This window comes from Prionailurus bengalensis, chromosome E1 (assembly GCF_016509475.1).
Source record: "Prionailurus bengalensis isolate Pbe53 chromosome E1, Fcat_Pben_1.1_paternal_pri, whole genome shotgun sequence".
Taxonomy (NCBI): Eukaryota; Metazoa; Chordata; class Mammalia; order Carnivora; family Felidae; genus Prionailurus; species Prionailurus bengalensis.
In genome coordinates this window covers 194,853-209,447 of record NC_057347.1, presented here as the reverse complement: position 1 = coordinate 209,447, position 14,595 = coordinate 194,853, and the positions used below count along the sequence as shown (strand labels likewise).

The 14,595-nt window shown below is 49.3% G+C and overlaps 1 protein-coding gene across 4 annotated transcripts in view; it reads left to right on the top strand.

Moving 5' to 3' along the window:
* The window catches only part of ZZEF1 (zinc finger ZZ-type and EF-hand domain containing 1), a 110,340-nt gene that overhangs the window by 2,180 nt on the left and 93,565 nt on the right, over positions 1-14,595 (top strand). The gene's annotated exons all lie outside the window — the stretch shown is intronic.

The window sequence follows — 14,595 nt, the reverse complement described above, 5'->3', positions numbered from 1 at the left end:
GGGAAAAAAAATAGCAAGAGTATTTAATCTCCTCTGGGAAGCCAAGGAAAACTCATGTGGAGGGTGACATCTCAGCTCAGAGTCGAAGGGCGAAAGCAGGCAAGGATCAGAAGAAGGGTTAACAGTGTTTCAGGCAGAGGGAATCACGTGCACCAAAGTCCAGAGAATGGAGAGTCTGGAAGAATAGGGTGACGAATGAGGCTTAGGCAAAACTGCTTCAAGGGACAGAGAAGCCCGTGCGTTGGTGGTTTAAATAGTAAACAGGCTTCGTATGGAAAAGTCCAGGTGGGTAGTCCAGCTTTGACGTGGCAATTTCAGTCATCGGGGACCTGGCTCCGTCCATCTTCCTGTGCTGTCATCATCCACAGGCACCTTTTACTTAGTGACCCAAGTGATGCCTTCCGCTGTCACTTTGCACATTATGCCAGCAGGAAAGGGAAAAGGGAAGGAGAGGGCCATATCTCCTTTCTTAAGGGCAGGGCTCACATCCCCTTGGCTCAAGCCCAGTGACATGGCCACGCTTAGCTGCAAGGGAGGCTGGGAATGGGCGAGATTTTTATTTCATGGCCATGTAATTTGCTGAAAAATAAGTATGTAATTACTGTGAAAGAGGAGAGCAGATATCACATGATAATTGGTAGTCTTTGACTCATGTGGCTCGGTTCCTGAAGGCTGAAGGAGAGAGCAAGGCTAGAGGAGTAGGCAGGAATCAGCCCATGGGGAGTCCTTTGCAGCCTCTGTGAAACGGGAGTTTGGAAACGAGTTTTAAGCAGGGTGCGTGATGGTTGTGGCTTCCTTGTGTAGAGCTGCTTGGAGAAGTGGATCCAAGCAGATCAGCTGGAGGCCGTGGTGAACACTTTTGAGAGGTGTGCAGGAAGTAGGACAGGCAGTCCTGAGTCCGAGTGGAGGGTTAGAAGGAGAAAGGAATCAAGGATGGCCCCAGCATTACTGGCTTAAGCAGTCAGAAAAGTGACAGTGCTGTTTATTGACAACAGAAACCTTTTCAGGAGGGGACGATCCGAGACAAGATGAGTTTGGTTTGGCCATGCTGAGCTCAGTGTGTCCATGGGGCAGCTAAGTGGAGGTGTGTCTTAGCCTGTTGGGCGTTGGCGTCTGGAGAGTCCTGGGAGAGAAGACCTGCCTGAGATACAGGGTCATCTCCTTGTTCCAGTGAGGAAATTGCCGCATTGTTGCCTCCTAGTCTGATGTATGTGATGTCTTTTCTTTCTTTTACTTTCCGTGACTGAAAGTCAAAAATATTATGCTCGATGAGGACTTAGATCCCTTCGAGGTGATCCATGGACCATTGAGCATAGTTAAATCCGGAGGTCACTCCGCCCCTGTAACTGAAGAAATACCCGGGAGGAAAAACCGAATGGTGGTACCTTCCTGTTATGAAACACAAAGTCCCAGTAGTCACCTATGTGGCAAAAATAAACATTAAGGAGCTGTAAGCACAGCAGTAAGAACTGGTGACTTGTAAAATGTTGCAAGTTCTCGTTTTTGTAAAAATCCCGGGTACCATCTAGGGCCGTGGCATAGAGCATTGAGTGTCCGTAGACCGAAGTCACAAGATACGTGTCGGGAAGTCTTCGTTCACCTCTGTGTAACTGTCTCCCTCCTTGTCTACAATGTATTCAAACACTTGGTATCTGGTGACTTTGGCCAGCCGTGCAGGGCCGGTGGGTGACAGCAGCCACCACACTGAGGAGGAGACTGAAGACTCTGCAGGGTTCAGGGACTCACCTAAGAAGATTGGAAGTTATGTTTGGGTAGTGACACTCAAGTGTGAGTCTTCTGTCGCTGAAGCCTGTGCCCTTTCTCCTTCAAGGACCTGCTTCTCTGTGATTGTTATTCTGTAGTCTCATCATTCCTCTTAAGCTTTAATTCTTTTTTTGTTTTAATGTTGCATTTATTTTTGAGAGACAGTGTGAGCAGGGGAGGGGCAGAGAGAGGGGGGCCGGGGGACTCTGCGATGACAGCGGCGAGCCCGATGCTGGGTTCGAACTCACGAGCTGTGAGATCGCGACCTGAGTCAAAGTCAGACGCTCAGCCAAGTGAGCCACCTAGGTGCCCCTAGCCTTAATTCTTTAATTCTCCCCTATGTGCTAAGGGAGGCCTGGCAAGGATAATTCAAATTTGAGAAAAAGCATGGTGTATTTTTCTTGAAGTCTATTTAGCTGTATTAGATTGGGTGTGGGGATAGTTGGGGCTTTGCTTGATACTAAAATCTGGTGACTTTCCCTCTGTACTGGTTAGCACTGGTTAGTGAAAGAGAGCAGGTCTGACTCTATGTGAAGGCTTATTCAGATTGGGGGGTGCCCTGGTGGCTCAGACCTACTTTGGCTCAGGTCAGGATCTCGCAGTTCGTGGCTTCCAGCCCCGCGTCAGGCTCTGTGCTGACTGCTTGGAGCCTGGAACCTGCTTTGGATTCTGTGTCCCCCTCTCTCTGCCTCTCCTCCACTCACGCTCAGTCTCTCACTCTCAAAAATAAAAAAAATAAAATAAAAACCTGACTGGGATAAGCTCACAGTGGTTGTTCTGTCCATAAGTACAGGGTAATTGTATTAGTAATATCCCAAGAGTTACGTGTTAGCCACGTATGTGATTCTGTGCTTTAAGGTGAGTCTGTCCTTTGAATTGAGTGTGGAGACATTTCTGTGTCTTAGTTAATTCTCCCCTTAAGCTGGTGAAAATGTATTCTGATACTTCCATACAAGTGTAAGGGTTTTTGTGAAAGAATAATAAAATGTCTTTGTGGTAGCAACTAAAATGATGAGTTATTTCTCTTCCTCGAGCACAGTGGAGCAGGTTCATTGGCATACGTTCCTATCACACGGCTGAGTTGCCGAGCTGTGTATTTGCTCTTGGGCTCCAAGTCTGCATTGCCGTCTGCATCCACCCAGGTGCCTTGCCTTCACATTCCCACGACCTTGGTTGCTTGAGGTGGTGTCCTAGAGAAGTTGCTGGAACTGTATTACAGACCAAAGTCTGAAGCGTTATCATTTTACAGTGTGACATACCTTTTCTCGTGGTAGGTGTGGTCCATGGGGAAGGATTCGGTCTGTTCTAGGGAGCGGTATCTAGTTGACTTCTATGCAGAAGAGCGGTAGAGTTAAAATTAAATGTCTGTTTGACATCAGAGATTAGAGATGACGAGTTTGTGCTCTCGGCATGATAGGCTTGCAGAAGATCGCGTAGAGTCCAGGGCAGGAAGAGGTGCTGAACACAGAATGGCAGCAGTCGGCTGTTAGGGGGGAATTGAGATGAATGGGTCTTACTGTATTAATTTGACATACTCACTTTGGTGCTTTGGGAAATTCATTGGGCTGTAAATCTGAGGGAAGGACCGGTTTTATTTACTTATCATTTTAGCACGGCCCCGGCTCACAGCCAGGGCTCAGTGGGTGTTCTCCCCTGTAGGGACCTCACGTTGAGTCAACAGATTCAATATGGTGCTGCCCTCATTCTCCAGCCTTGTGTTTTATCTTCAATCTGTCACCTTACGGTGATGTATTTTTTGATGTTTGAGGAAACAGTTAAATATAGCTTTAGTGAAAACTTAAAAAGGTTCTTAGTCACTGCTGGGTTTTAGAGGAAATTTAGAGAAAAATACCATTTGTCATTGTGTCAACAGTATTAATCAGCTAATTGAGAGTGGCCCTGAGCCCACGAAGTATGCGGACAGAACTGTGCAGATGTCATTCTCTACCCTTTCAGGGCACAGAGGGTTAGATTCTTGTGGCCGCACCGTGAAGATGAAGCAGGCTGCGGGCACCACTGACCCTTAGCTCAGAGCCTGCAGGGACTCCCTACTGCCTGAAAAGTCAGGTGCATATTCCTCGGAGCGGGTTGGAGCCCACAGGCCAGCCCGTCTGCCCTTACCTGCGCGAGCCCTGTGCCCTAGCCGGTGGGACACCCACCTTGTCCTGTGTGTGGACCTTGCTTCTCTCAGTTCTTCGAGATTCCCTGCCTTGGCCCTGTCACCTGGTCAGGACCAAGCTTTTCTTGTGACATGATACAAATGTCTTTTGTGTCCTTCTGATTCAGCCCCGCCCTTGAGGCCCTTGTTTCCTGTTCTGTACACGTCGTTGGGCACTTAGGAGCTCACTGCCTGGCCTCGTTCAGCAGTTAGGCTGCGAGGCCCCCACCCACCTGCCTTTGCTGCTGCAGCACCCAGGAAGCCTTCCGTTAGCGATGGCCATGGGTGGTGAAGAGGCAGTGCGGCAGGGGAGGGTGCTGGCAGAATTGGAGGTTATTTTGGCGCTGTGTGCTTTTCTGGGTCGGGGATGATGGCGTTGGCTTCTTCCGGAGAAATTCTTGGTCTCAGAGAGCTATATGGAGGAGCTCTGTTTTAATTTCCCGGATTTCTGAAATGCCACTTCATCGGGTGCTGTCTTACTGTAGAAATTTCAGTGGCTCCCCATTGCTTTCACAATCAAATGTTGGGCTAACCTTTAGGTCTTCGTACCTTTCCACGCTCATCTCCTGGTATTTTCAGCCAGACAAGCCCATTCACAGTTTCTCGTATGTGTGGGGATTTTGTCCTCTGCTCCCGTCGACCCCTGTAGCCCTCTGCCCCACCCTGAGCAGTCTTTCAGGATCCACAGAGGAGCATTTAACAGCAGCATGGAGTTTGGGAAAGGCTTCACCAAACCAAGGCTTGAGAGGCCGGAAGAATTTGCCTGGCAAAGGAAGGAAGGGATAGAGTGGAAAGTTGTGGCATGTGCAGATAAATTCGCGTGGGAGAGTGTGGCCGAGTTTGGGAGTGACGCTCCTTTGGCATCTAGTCTAGAGTCGGGGGGCAGGGTGGCTTAGTAGCCTTTGCATGCAACCTGTCCCCTCCCCTTCCCCAGTAAAGGGGTCCCTTCTGTAACACCCTGGACAGATGTGTAGTGAGTCCACTAATGGCGTCAGTGAGCTTGCTGTTCTGTAAGTCCGCCCGTTCCACTGCCCTGAGCTTCAGACTTGGGCCCTGGGGTCAGCCTGCGCACGGGCAAGTCCTGGTCCCACCACGCCTAAGCCGTGTGACTCACACGAGCACCCTGCGTCTCAGCTGCCGGTCCTGTATCTCCCTTATCTAGTAACCCTGAGGGTTAAATGAATTAGTTCCCGCAGAGCGCCTGGAACAGTGCCTGGCACGTGCTTGCTGCTGTTTCTGGTGTCACTTTTCTCTGGTCCCAGCTCTGCACTAGGACCGTGTGCTCCGTCTTCTGTGGACTAAGCCTTTGAGTACTTCACTTAGACGCGGCTGCAGCACTGTCCCACGGATGGGCAAAGGGAGGCTTCAAGTGAGAGGTGAGCCTCTCAGCCAGCAGGTGGCAGTACTGAGACCAGATCCAGAACTCTGATGCAAGCATGTTTCTCCCAAATGGAACCAGTGTGCCACCTTTGTGTGGAGCCTGACGTGTGCCCTCTGGTCCTTGCCCCGGTTCTGGTCTGCTGTGTGTACCATGGTCTTGATCCCACTGCTGGTTCAGGCGGTTAAACAGGATCGGTCTGAGCCCCGTCCCGTGTTGCCCTAGGCCAGGGCAGATGGATAGAAACGTGCAGCCGGCCAGTGCACTCTCGTGTCTCTCGTCTGCGAGGTGGGTACTAGATTGTAGTGACAGTTCTCTGCACTTTGCCAGGCGTGGTTTTGTTCCTGAAACCTTTGGATCCTCATGGCAAGCTCTGAGGACAGGCTGAGCAGGAAGAGGGGTTGAGACTTCGGGGCCCAGAGTTTTGTCCCAGGCTCACGGAGGAGAGGCGGCGAGTCTGGCGCCATTCGTGACTCCAGACTTCCTCTTAGTCTCACTGTGTTGCCCTCGTTGTTTCTCACACGCTGCGTGGCCCAGGGCCTGTACTCGGGTGCTGCCTGGGCGGTTACGTTGTGGCTGGCGGAGCAGGGCGGGTGTGGTAGGAGGAGGCCTGACGCGGGGGAGGAGGACGGGGAGACTGCGGGCCGCGTCCCCGACCGCCTGGAGATGGGTGTTGGCCCCTGGAAGTAGGGGGCACTGCTCCGTTTTTAGATCAAAGTGGACTCATCCCCTTTGCACAGCTAGGGCCAGACCTAGTGTACCCACTTGGGTTTTGGGCCCCACGTTCCAGGGCGTAGAGTTTCAAACCGCTAGAAATTTGGTGAGTGTCTAGTGAGTGTTAATTTGCATATTAAACGTTAAACAGATCAGAATGGAGTAGGAAAGATCAGAGCACCTTGTATCTGATCAGAGAAAGTATTCCATCGTTTCATGATACTTTTGTGTCAACATTATGGACACGGGGGCGTGACATGAAACGTGCTTCATCCAGCGGCTCGGCCAGTGAGACTTCAGAAGCTCCGCTCTGAGGTCATGTTGAACTGGAGGGTCCCCCAGGGGACAGGCAGCGTGGCAATGAGACGAAAGCCGTACGAGATAGAAAACTGGCTGAGGGAGACTCGGTGCCAGACGATCACTGTTTTCAGTGGTCCGTGGGCCGTTTGGGGGCACAGGGCTCGCGTACGTTCCGCACGCCCACAGGTGGTGACGTGAAGGCGGCGCGTTCCCTTTCGTTCTGTGGAGAAGAGAGTCGTTGCTGTCAGAACCGGCCAGAAGACAGGAGTTTCCCATCCCCAGTGTGTGTCCCAGAGACACTGGAGAAGGGGTTCCAGCTGTACAGAGGCACATCTTCTAAGAGATTTGTCAGTCCGTTCCAGTTCGAGCGCTGACAGAGATCGGGAATGACTGGCTCCCTCCACCCTCGATATTCTCCGGCGGCCTCGTGGTCCCCTTACCGTGAGATTGAGCTCTTCAGCCTAATGCGCCCGGCTCTCTCCATCCTGACCTCCGTCCGGCTCTTCCTCTGCCTGCCTCGGTTGCAGCCACACCAAGCACGTTGTCGTCCTCTTGGTTTTCCCTGCACTCTGTCTGTGCTCACACTCCGTCCCCTCTACCTGGCATGGCTGCCCCGTCGTCATACGCTTACAGATTCCTAGGTATTCGTCAAGGCCTAGTGCAAGGGTTGTTTCCTCGGGGCCGTTTTCCCCGATCGTCCCTCCCGCTCTGGTGCTTCTGGTCTCTGAGTGTCTGTTAGCTCACGGCACAGCCGTTCCTAGTGTGGGGTCCCAAATCTTAATAGGGTTCAAATCCAAGCAGCGTTATTTACTGCCACTCATCATGTGGACTTGAACCAAATACGTAACCTCTCTGTTGCTCATTAGTGAGAAGGTAGTACCTACGTTTGGGGCTGTTGTGGAAAATGCGAGTCGACGCACGTTAGGGCCTTAGAGCTCTGCCTGGTGCTTAGTAAATGCTCAGTAACTGTTAGGTACGCGGTTGTTCATCTGTAATTTCGCTGTTACAGTGCTCACACACCACGTTGCTGCCGTGGGTTTACAGTCTGCTCTAAGGCTGCGAGGGTTTTAGAGGGCAAGGCTGTGCCCTGTTTATTTTCGTATGTGTAGAGACGAGCGCAAGTTGTCGGGTGTAGTGGCTGCTTATCAGAGAGTGTTGAGCAAGCGCACGAGCAAACAGATTCCGCGAAGTCCTGTGAGACAGACGAGGCGTTACTGTTCGGTTTGAAAACCTGTACGTTTCTTCTTCTCCTTTTTAATGTGATTCCCTCACCTTCGGTCTTTTTTTTTTTAATTAAATTTGATTAATTAGTTAATTATTGTTATTTTTTCATTTACATCCAGATTAGTTAGCGTATAGTGCAACAGTGATTTCAGGAGCAGATTCCTTAATGTCCCTTTCCCATTGAGCCCATCCCCCCCCCCCCCCCCCCCCCCAGTAACCCTCTGTTTCTTCTCCATATTTAAGAGTCCCTTGTGTTTTGTCCTCCTCCCTGTTTTTATATTATTTTTGTTTCCCTTCCCTTCTGTTCATCTGTTTTGTCTCTTAAAGTCTTCATGACTGAAGTCATATGATTTTTGCCTTTCTCTGACTAATTTCACTTAGCATAATACCCTCCAGTTCCATCCACGTAGTTGCCAATGGCAAGATTTCATTCTTTTTGATTGCCGAGTAATACTCCATTGTATGTATATACCACATTTTCTTTGTCCATTCATCCATCGATGGACATTTGGGCTCTTTCCATACTTTGGCTATTGTCTATAGTGCTGCTATAAACATGGGGGTGCATGTGTCCCTTCGAAACAGCACACCTGTATCCCTTGGGTAAATACCTAGTAGTGCACTTGCTGGGTCGTAGGGTAGTTCTATTTTTAATTTTCTGAGGAACCTCCATACTGTTTTCCAGAGTGGCTGAGCCAGTTTGCATTCCCACCAACAATGCAAAAGAGATCCTCTTTCTCCGCATCCTCGCCAACATCTGTTGTTGCCTGAGTTAATGTCAGCCATTCTGACAGGTGTAAGGTGGTTTCTCATTGTTGTTTTGATTTGTATTGCCCTGATGATGAGTGATGTTGAATATTTTTTCCTGTGTCGGTTGGCCATCTGGATGTCTTCTTTGGAGAAATGTCTATTCATGTCTTTTGCCCATTTCTTCACTGGATTATTTGTTTTTTGGGTGTTGAGTTTGATAAGATCTTTATAGATTTTGGATACTAACCCTTTATCTGATATGTCGTTTACAAATATCTTCTCCCATTCCATCGGTTGCCTTTTAGTTTTGCTGATTGTTTCCTTCGCTGTGCGGAAGCTTTTTGTTTTGATGGGATCCCAATAGTTCATTTTTGCTTTTGTTTCCCTTGCCTCTGGAGATGTGTTGAGTAAAAAATTGCTGTGGCCAAGATCAAAGAGGTTTTTGCCTGCTTTCTCCTCAAGGATTTTGATGGCTTCCTGTCTTACATTGAGGTCTTTTATCCATTTTGAGTTTATTTTTGTGTCTGGTGTAAGAAAGTGGTCCAGGTTCATTCTTTTCTACATGTCGCTGTCCAGTTTTCCCAGCACCACTTGCTGAAGAGATTGTCTTTATTCCATTGGATATTCTTTCCTGCTTTGTCAAAGATTAGTTGACCATACGTTTGTGGGTCCATTCCTGGGTTCTGTATTCTGTTCCATTGCTCTGAGAGTCTTTTTTGTGCCAGAAAACCTGTACGTTTCTTTGAGGACAGTTTCCGAGTGTTAGGAAATGACTTATTTATTTGGTGAAGCTGTTAGTCATGCTGTTCTGATTTTTTCTCTCTCACCCAAAATGTCTTTGTTTTTGTTTGTTTCAAAATTCTTCTTGTTGTATTCATTAACTATTGACAGACCAACAGAATCTATGAGGAATAGCAAAACTGTCGTCGTTTTTATAACCTTACTTCTATGGGATTTTTTTTTTGTCTGTCATCAGCACAGGAGTTGGGAAGCAGAGAGCACTGGAGATGCAAGAAACAAGGAGGAAGCCAAGAGCTTTAGTGGATGTAGGACTTGAGTGCCATCTTGAGGTTTAGAGAAAGCGCGTCTCAGGTTTAAGGCTAATTCTGAGTAAACGTGGGCATGAGGTGCTGTTGGGGAAAGAGAAGGGCTCAAAGAGATTTTACGTCCTCAGTTTCCAGACTGCAAGAGCCCTGGGCCTTCTCTGAGCAAAGGAAGGAGAACACAGTCTTGAAGAACTAAGTCTGGAGTCTCGGATTCCAGTACTAGCTGTGTGACCTCAGGCAAGTTATCTGACCTCTCCGTGCATCTACAAAGTGGGGCAGTTAATACTAAGTGCTACTGCTGCCGTTACGAGGGATAAGTGGTGTTACGCAAAGTGCCTGGAGTTTAGGGATGCTCAGATGTTCGTTTGGAGCTTCCCAAAGCATATGTCCTTCCCCGTGGGACGGGCTGCAGTTGTGCTGATGCCCTCAGACCTCGAGTCCTTATTGTGCCCTGCCGGGGCCAAGTGGGGAAGGGCTGTGCGCGCTGTGGTTGTCACACGGTGGGGTCTTGGGGCAGACGGAGGCTGTGCTTCTGTTCTGTCTCCCTCCACGCCCATTGGCTCCGATTTTTATATCAGGCTTGTGTTCTCATTTCCTGATATTTAAAAACCCCCCTCGATGCAGATCGTCATGTTACTGCCATTAGCAAACACTTATGCTTTCAGGTCTTATTTTGCACACACACGTGTGTTTTCATATTTGTGTGTCTGGGGCTTTGTACTAATGTGCAAAGTGTGTATATTTGGTTTTTTAAAACTATCGTGAGACTGCTCTCTGATATTCTTTCGTAGCCTACTTTTCCAGTCCGTGGCCTTCACCTTTCCATGTCAGTTCATGTCTGTGTCATCTGATGTCCATATTCACGCCTTTCCGGTTGTCCCAGAACTCTTATTTGTGGTTGATATATCCAGTGTTTACAGAGGAGGAATATCATGTGACTGAAAAAGCTGTAAAACCACTGATGCAGTCTATCCTGTGCCTGAAGCAGACACTCAGAAGTTTTGATTTCCCTTGTCATCACTCACGCGGCATCGAGCCCACGGGTCGTCCACGCCCCTGCGCAGTGTCTCACTGTCCCCGAGTTGTCACTTGGCCCCTGCAGCTGGTGCTGGTAGGTCCCCGAGAGTCACCAGATGTCATGTTTACATTACTTTATGAGTTGTCAGTTTTTAGGCCATCTTATTCCCCCCACAGAGCACGCGTCCTTAGTTGTCCTTTGCCGTCCTGTCCTCCCCCACACCCACACACCTGTCCCCCGGCAGAGTGTGTCTGCTGTGTTTAGTTCGCTCTCGGTGTGTGTGTTATTAAGGCGACATGAATCGTGTGTGTCGCTGAGCCGTTTATTCCGCTGCTGCTTTTCCTCGTACGTCTTTCCTCCCACGTTAACAGCTGAATTGGTGCTTTTTGGTCCCTGTCATTAATTTAGCTCCAGATTCTCTGCCGGTTTCCTGAATGTCTTCTCACACGTTCAGTGTGTTCAAGCACACAGGAAGGAGTTGCATAGACTCATCTTCTCCAGAGCTTTCCGACCTGCCTCATTCTGGACGTGTGCTGTGCAGCACCCCAGGGACTCGTCCACTCTCTCGGTTGGACCCCATTCTTCCTCTTTCTCCGTGTGGTCTTTATTCAGGTGACCACACCCTCTGGTCGCTTTCTGACTAAGGGAGCATGAACTAGTGTGTGTTTTGAGAGCCTTGTGTGTGGAAGAATGTCTTTTTCCGCTCTTTCACAGTTGGTGGTATTTTGGCTACATGCTGACTTTGGGGTTAGAGAGGACCTCCCCCCCCCCCCCCCCCCCCATATGTGGAGGGCCCAGCTCCCATCGCCTTCCATCTCCCGGCATACCTGCGGAATTAGCCTCTGGTTCCCGGCCTCTGATACGGACGCTGTGTCTCCTCCCTGCAAGTAGGAACTTCTCTCTGCTCAGCGGTGTGAAATCTCAGCACCGTGTGCCTTTATCCACCTGTAGGGTATTCAGCCTCTTCTGTTTCAAAAGTCACATCCTTCAGTTTGGGGAAATCACCTCGAATCGTAACGATTGTCCTTTCTCTCCCTGTGCTGTCTGTGCCCCTTTCTTCCGGAACTCCGAGTGTTTGGATAGTGGGCTCCTGGACTGGCCTCCTGGTTGTTTTCCTCTTTTCTTTCCCAGTTTCCGTCATTCTGTCTTTTTGCTGTACTCTCTGGGCACCTCAGTCAACTGAACTTCCAGCCGCTTGAGATTTCTCTTCCAAAATCTATTAAGATTTTCGTTTTGCTGTGATATGTTAACTTTCAGGAGCTTATGAAAACATTCTGAATAGACTGGCTTTAATAGTAGTCTCCTGTTCTTTCATGATGACACAGCGTCTTTTTTATTAGCTGGTGGTGGCTGCTGATATATGGTGGCTCTGAATATACTAGAACCCACTAGGTTGTGCACTTTAAAAGGGTGAGTTTGACGGTATGTGAGTTACACCTTAGTAAAAGTGGTATTGAAAATATCTTTTTTTTTTTTTAAAATTTTTTTTTTCAACGTTTTTTTATTTATTTTTGGGACAGAGAGAGACAGAGCATGAACGGGTGAGGGGCAGAGAGAGAGGGAGACACAGAATCGGAAACAGGCTCCAGGCTCTGAGCAGTCAGCACAGAGCCCGACGCGGGGCTCGAACTCCCGGACCGGGAGATCGTGACCTGGCTGAAGTCGGACGCTTAACCGACTGCGCCACCCAGGCGCCCCGAAAATATCTTTTTTTAAATATTTGTCTGAAGATACTGATGATCACCTTTCTGACGGTCTTGTCTCCTTCTCCTTTCTTTTCTCCAAGTTGCTTGCTCTGTGTTTCATATTAAGCCGTTCCTCAAACGTCAGTGGTCCTGGGCTGCCCCCACTCACGTTAAAGAGCAGGGTACTAAAGAGGTGGGGGCTCCATGCGTCTGGCTTACTGACAGCTGAGCCTCACTGGAAGGTGCTGGGCCCTTGCGGGGGGCGCCCTCCAGTGCCAGTGTCTCCAGGTCTGTCCTCAGGGGCTTGTCCAGCACCCCCAGAGAAGAGCCCCCCAGTGTCTTGCCCGGAGAGTGTGAAACTGGCTGCCAGCACTCGGAGAGCCCTAGAGGAGGGGTGAGTCTTACAGACCTTGACCCTTGGGCATTAGTGCCCCGTTTTCAGTACAGTATTGACCCTTTCAGCCGCGCCTGGTATTTCCTAGTCCGGAGACTCTGTGCCACGCTCTGGAGGAAATCAGCCCCGCACCCCAGCTTCTGACTGGGGAGAGGATCTGGAGACCTGTTACGTTTGTATGTTCGTTTGCTTTAAACCTGAGAAAACAGAGGTAAGAGTAGAATAGAATGAACTCTCACAGACCTGTTCACCAGCGCCAACAGCTACCAACTCAAGGCCAGTTTTACTCTAGACTCCACCTGCTTCTCCTCCAAATTATTTTGAAGCAAATCTTTCCCGCCACAAATATTTCATTGATTAATCTTTCATTATGTATCTTTAAAAGGTAAGAACTCTGGAAAAAAACACACAATCTCACTGTCACGCTTTTCCCTTAAAAAGAAACCCACGGTGATTCCTTAAGATCGGCGTCTATCCAGTCTGCTTTAACTGCTTTCCGAAACAGACCTCCCACGGGTTTCCCTCCACCTTCGGCAGCACCCGCTGCTGCTGGGTCCTAAGAAGGCTTTGGGCCCCTCAGCGCGAAGCAGCCTGTGTCTCCGCTTGCCCGCTCCCGGCTCAGGGGCCTCTTTCTGGCAGACAGTGGCGTTCACTAGGCGTCTGTTTGTTTCTCAGCTTCCACAGTTTTGTTGCTATTGCATCATACGATATTTGCTTCTGTCTTTGTGCTTTAGGAAAACATCCCCGTGTGATGTTGTCTTGGTGGGATTTCGGGAGGAAGTGGAGGTAAATGCCTTTGTTGGGACACTCGTGGTGGCTGCTTGTGGTTTGCTCGGAAGCCTGGAGGCCTGGGCCTTCCTTCCCGGAGGCCCTCAGCCGTCTTTATACCCCACGGGCAACCGACGAGTCCGTCTTCGTGAGGAGCTTTTCCCTCTGACTCTTATCTCACGACCTTAATCCTCGCTGACCCTTCTTGTGACAGCACGTTGCAGGCACCTGTTCTGCACCCTGAAGACCATGGTCCTGCATCTGCCCTCACAGGCAGTGTCTTCTGTCCATCACGGTCTCTTTCCTCTCATCCCTTCCATTCCTTTCCCTTTTGGGGTGGAGCTTCCGTAGTAAGCTATGGGTCTAATCAGAAAAGAAAAAGGTATTTTCTTCTGTTGAACATTGTTTCTTCATTACTGTAGTCTTTGATCCTGTTAACTTTTTGGATAATCTGGCGAGGTTGAGGAAAGGCCAAGAGAATGCGGCAGCTTTCTCTCACACTTGGCTCCGAACTGTCCCCCGTCCTGCACTGAATGCCCATGGTTTTTAGACATGAACACTGGGATTTGTTACGTCCCTGTGAAACACTGCATCGTTTAGAGGTCCGTGACAGCAGTGGGTACTTGTATCAGTCATGAAACCTCAGTGGGAAATCTCCACATTTCATGACGGAGGGAAATAAGGAAAAGGCAGGAGTTTGAAGGAAGGGAGAGAAAGACCTGGAAAAGAAGGTGGGGAGACTCTCAAAGTATTTCATGGTGAGGGATGTCTGTGCGTGGTGTATCGTCAGGAAGAGGGAAGCCGCTCATGCGGCGGAGATTGAGTTCTGGGGAGCTGGGACAGTCGCTAGGTGAGGGGAGTCTTGTAGAATGTGAGAGGGAGTGGTGTCAGGGACACAGAGGGAATGACAGTGCAGGTTAGGAAGGAGAAGGAGACACTTTGCACTCTGATATGCTTTCACTGTGTTGGACTCTGTTCAAATGTTACTTAATCCAGACGGCAGCCTGTGAGTTTGGTAATATTTGCTGCATTTTTCAGATCAAGGAGGTAAGGCTTTTGGAGATAAAGGAATGTGTGGACAGTCACATAGCTGGTTAGTGACAGAGCAGGATTCAGACCAAATCCCACATTGTACCCAGTTCCCCAGATGGCCCGACAAGGGCAGGGAGCAAGTGAGAATACGGTCAAAGGTTAGTGAAAACAGGACTGTGGAGTTGATAAATCAAGTTGGGTCTTGCGTCCAAAGAGCGTTTGAAAAGAAAAGCCCGGCTGACCCAAGGTGTTGCTCTAAGCCAAGTCTCTGATTCTAGCTTTGTGTTTGGCACTTTGTAACCAGTTGGAAAATGCTGCACAGGTTGCTTTCTGCAATTGTTTGGGAAAAGGGGGTTAATCCCAT